General features: G+C 57.8%; 1 long non-coding RNA gene across 1 annotated transcript; it reads right to left on the bottom strand.

Moving 5' to 3' along the window:
* Positions 1 to 2,203: 2,203 nt before the first annotated feature.
* Positions 2,204 to 4,403, bottom strand: LOC108291241. The gene is made up of 2 exons (XR_001819825.1): positions 4,212 to 4,403; positions 2,204 to 2,942 (listed from the first exon to the last, which is right to left on the bottom strand). It is a non-coding gene; the product is annotated as an uncharacterized LOC108291241 (long non-coding RNA).
* Positions 4,404 to 4,617: the final 214 nt, after the last annotated feature.

Here is a 4,617-nt window from a genome sequence, read left to right as displayed (position 1 = left end):
GGCTGAGGGAGGAGATGGCCTCAGCCCCTTCCCAGCCCCATGGCCTCCGCCAAGGCCTGAACCCCCCCAAAGCCGGCACCACACACTGCACTTCAGGGTTTTAGAGATTCCGTGAAGCTGTTTCTCAGCAATTTTCTTCCCAGGTGCCTGAGAAACACACCACTGACGCAGCGATGCTGGGCTGAGTGACAGGTGGGGGGGACGGGCAGACGCTCCCCAGGCCAGAGCTGCTGCCACCTTCTCAGATTTGCCGCCGCAGCAGGTAGCCTGGCATGTCCGAGGAGGCGTCAGGGAGCAAATTGGATTTGGCACCTCCTGGCTGCAGGTGTGAAGGCTCCAGAGGCTGAGGAGCCCAGACTCCGTCCAGGCATGGCCGCAGCAGCTTCGAGGCTCATCATGAGACTGAGGGAGGAGGCTGTGGGGGCAGGGCGGCCCTAGACTGACGGTGGAGGGCTGGTGCTCACCACTCAATTCTCCACTGTGCAGCTGGGACCTCAGTGGTGGGGGCAGACAGCCCCTGGGCCGGGGGCATGTGCACAGTTTGCAGATGAGGAAATGCAGCCTGGAGAGAAGGGGCTTGCCTGCAGGGAGGGGCCTGTGTCTGGCGGAGGGCCAGGCGGGGGCTCTGCCTTCACTCTCTGTGAGCTGTGTGACCTTGGAGGCTACGGGCAAGGTCAGCCGACTGTGGAATGCACCCCTGTGACTGGCTGCCCCAGCCCCTGCCCGTCAGTACTTCCCCGGTGGGCCCGGGGTGGAAGCAGGTGTTCTGGGCTGAGGAGTTCAGGCAGAGGGGCTGGCACGAGGGCATGCCAGGACAGTGCTGCGTTGGCAGCATCTGCTAGCACCCGGCCGGACTCGGCCTCACCGCTCAGGACTGCAGTGTCAGAGTGACCTTCAGGTCCCCCTGTCTGGAGCAGCAGGAGGCTGAGAGCCCTGCCGGTTGTCCCGGCCGAGCCGCCCCAGCCAGAGAGGCCCACCTGGCGGCTGTCCATCTGGTGCCAGGAAGGACAGGACAAGGGGTGGACAGGAGGGCAGTGGCCACAGTGGCACCTCGGGAGCCAGCAGGTCGGGGAGGGAGAGCGCCTCAGGCACCCTCACTCAGCCCCTCCTTCTGGGGGGCCAAGGCCCAGAGAGGGCCTGGGCTTCCCCGAGGCCATACAGCACCTCCACAGCAGAGCTGGAAGGAGGCTGGGTCTTCTGGTGCCCAGGCTGGACACAATTTGTGGGAACGCAAAGGTCAGAACTGCTGAACTTCCGGGGAACGTTCAGCCCACGGTGACGGAATGAACATGACGTTGGTGCAAGTAGGTGGACCAGAGGTGTCCGTTCAGTGGGCGCCATGTGCCAGGCAGGCACTCAGGAGTCTGTGGCCCTCTCTCTCCTGCCCTCCTTGCTGGCTGTCTCTGGCACGATGGAGACAGTGCAGATCACCCAGCTCTGCCTCAACTCCCGCCTGGGAGGGTGATGTGAGAAAAGCTTGCGGGGCGTGGAGGCTCAGGCAGCTGTGGGAGGGTCGGGCCTGGTGCTCTCCTCATGCAGGAGCTGTTGGGACCCTGCCTTGGGGAACCCACTGCCCAGGAGCTTCTCAGATGCTGGCCTCAGGCCCGCAGGACACCGCGGGGTCCCTTGAACTCTGAGCCACGGAGCTGCCGAGGGAGCTCACTGGAGAAGTCCCTTCAGCTCAGCAGCAGCCACAGGATTCAGGGGTCCAGTGCAAAATGGGAATGCAGGGCCTGGACCAGGGCGGGAACATTGGTCCCCTCTTCCCTTGGACCCTACACATCCCTGGTCTTATTTGCCCCACCAGCCTCCTGCCCCCAAGGTTTTGCTCAAAGGCTCAGGGCTGGAATCACCAGAAGCATCCCTCAGTCACAGGCTTCCTGGTTGATGCTGGCCGTCTGCGGAGACCTGAGCTGGGGCCGAGGGTTCCAGCATCCACACGTGGCCTCTCCATGTGGACTGGGCTTCCTCACAAGATGGCAGCTGACTCCTGGGGGAGCATTTCGAGAGAGAGAGAGCCAGGCAGAAACTGCCTCCTTTTTATGACTTCTCAGAGGTCACATGGCATGACCTCCATCACATTCTCTCGGTTGGAGCTGTTGCAAGCACCGTAGCTTCTGGGGGTGGGGGGGAAGGAGACTCCGCCTGTCTTGCGCTGTTTATGTTACTATAACCAAACACCTAAGACTGAGTACTTCATCAGGAACAGAGATTGATTTCTTACAGTTCTGGAGGCTGGGAAGTCCAAGGTCCAGGGGCCGGCATCTTTCAAGAGCCTTCTTCCTCCATGACCCCGTGTCAGAAGGACAGAGCACATGTGAGGCAGAGGGAGGGGCTGTACCCATTCCCTCATCAGGAACCCACTCCCTCAGCCATGACATCCATGCATGTGTGAGGGCAGAGCCTTCCTCACCCAATCACCCTTGCAGTTGCGTTGAAAGGTCCCACCCTTCAACACAATTGCATTGGTGTTTAAGTTTTCAGTGCGTGAACTTTGGGGGACACATTCAAACCATAGCAACACTTCTTGACGGGAGGGTGGTAAGGTGCCCATTTTTGGAAAATGCGATTTACCACAAGTCCCTTTTTCCTCAAGCTCAGCTTGTTGGAAGTTCTTTTACTGGTGGTGTGAGTCAGACCATCGCTCTGAGGCGCTTGGGTTCGGAGGTCCCGCCTGAATGGGGTTGTGGCGTCTTCCACTGGGAACCGTGTAGCACAGGTGCCACCAGGAGCTCCTCTGGGTCGTGGGCACTCTTCATGTGGCCCATCTGGCCTCTTGTGCTCGATAATCAGGGTTGATTCCCAGCCACTGCCCACATGCGGCTTTACCTGTTAACTTGGTGGCACTGGACAGGTGGCCAACTCAGCCCCCAGGGCAGCAGAGTCATCCCTGTGACCCCCGGTGGAAGCATTCCTGTACTGGGCATTTTCTTGGGCCGTCCCTAGGAGCGGAATGTGAACTGGTGGAGAATGTAACTGTGAGAGACACCACCCCATAAGTTCTGACTGGGCAGAAAGAGCTCCAGATGTAAGTACCTGGTTCTCAGCACAGGCCTCACCCTGCAGGACAGCACCCCCTCTGCATGGGGCATTGTTTCTGACTGGGGTCTTCAGGCACCCTCTTCACTGTGGAGGAGGCCAGCCGCTACAGGGTGATGAGGAAGCCAGGGACTCTTGAAGGCATCAGGCGTGACTCTGCTTTTTTTGGCTACGAAATGGTTTCTTTGTTGGAAGATAAAAAAGGCTCTGGTGTCTCAGGCCCAAAGTTCTTGCAGAGGTGGAGAAAGGACCACCTGTTGTCAATAGCTCCGTCTTTTAAATACGTTTAAGCATCTCTGCATCCTCCACCCATCCTCCCATTCCCCATTCATCCACCCATCCATCTCCTCATGCCCCCATCCACCCACCCACCCACCCATCTATCCCTCTAACCCCCATCCATCCATTCCTCCCATCCATCCATTTCTCCATCTTTCCTTCCATCCTCCACCTATTCATCCATTCCCCATTCATCCATTCCCCATCCATCCACCCATCCATCTCCCCATGCCCCCACCCACCCACCCACCCACCCATCTATCCCTCTAACCCCCATCCATCCATCTACCCATCCATCCATTTCTCCATCTATCCTTCCATCCCCTACCTATTCATCCATTCCTCATCCATCCACCCATTCATCTCCCCACCCACCCACCAATGCAGCCATCCATCTATTCCTCTAATCCCATTCATCCACCTATCCATCCATTCATCCCCATCCATCCATTTCTCCATCTATCCCTCCATCCCCATCCATCCATCCACTGCCCATCCTTCCACCCAACCATCTATCCACTCACCCACCCATCCACCTATCCCTCCAACCCATCTGCCTTCCACTCATCCATCCCCACCCATCCCCCATCTATGCATCCAGGTATCCATCCCCTCTCCACCCATCCATCCATTCCCCAGCCATTTGCCCATCTGTCCCTCATTCACCCATCCACCCACCCATTTACGGGTGGATGCAATCCTGTTGGATTGGATTCACCCCCCATTCATCTACCATCCACGCATCCATTCCCTATCCAGCTCCCATTCATCCATCCATCCAACCATCTATCTGCCCATCCACCCACCCATTCGTCCATCCAGCCCCCACAAACCCACGATTCATTCATTTGTTCTCTTGACAGCTGCCTTCCAAGCACCCCCACCCCACCTACCTGGGCCCAACACAGGAAGTAAAGAGGACTCCTGTGTACCAGAAGCTCCCAGTGTGGTGGGAGTGCACTCATTAGACGGAGAAACCACACTCACCGTGGACAAACAGAGGAGGAAGGACACAGGAACAGAAGTGTCACAGGTCAGGTCACGCTACTGGGGTCTAGGTAGCTTCCAAATGGGGTGACCTTGACCTGCAGGGAGGGAGGAGCAGGTGACTTCCCTCTTGTCCAGGGTCACCCGCTCACTCCTGCAGCAGCCAGACGACGCCCAGAACCAATTTTTGGCCTGAAGTTTTCAGTTCTCCCTTTAACCAAATCATTGCTCCTTTCCCCGGCAAGTTTCCAATTTAAATACCCAAATTGTTTACTCGCTGAAATCAATTGACAAGGGACCAGCTTGTATTTG

Source organism: Cebus imitator, unplaced genomic scaffold (genome assembly GCF_001604975.1).
Source record: "Cebus imitator isolate Cc_AM_T3 unplaced genomic scaffold, Cebus_imitator-1.0 Scaffold449, whole genome shotgun sequence".
In the NCBI taxonomy this organism is placed as follows: Eukaryota; Metazoa; Chordata; class Mammalia; order Primates; family Cebidae; genus Cebus; species Cebus imitator.
Note: the sequence above shows the minus strand (reverse complement) of the source record. Positions and strands in the feature narration are given on the sequence as shown.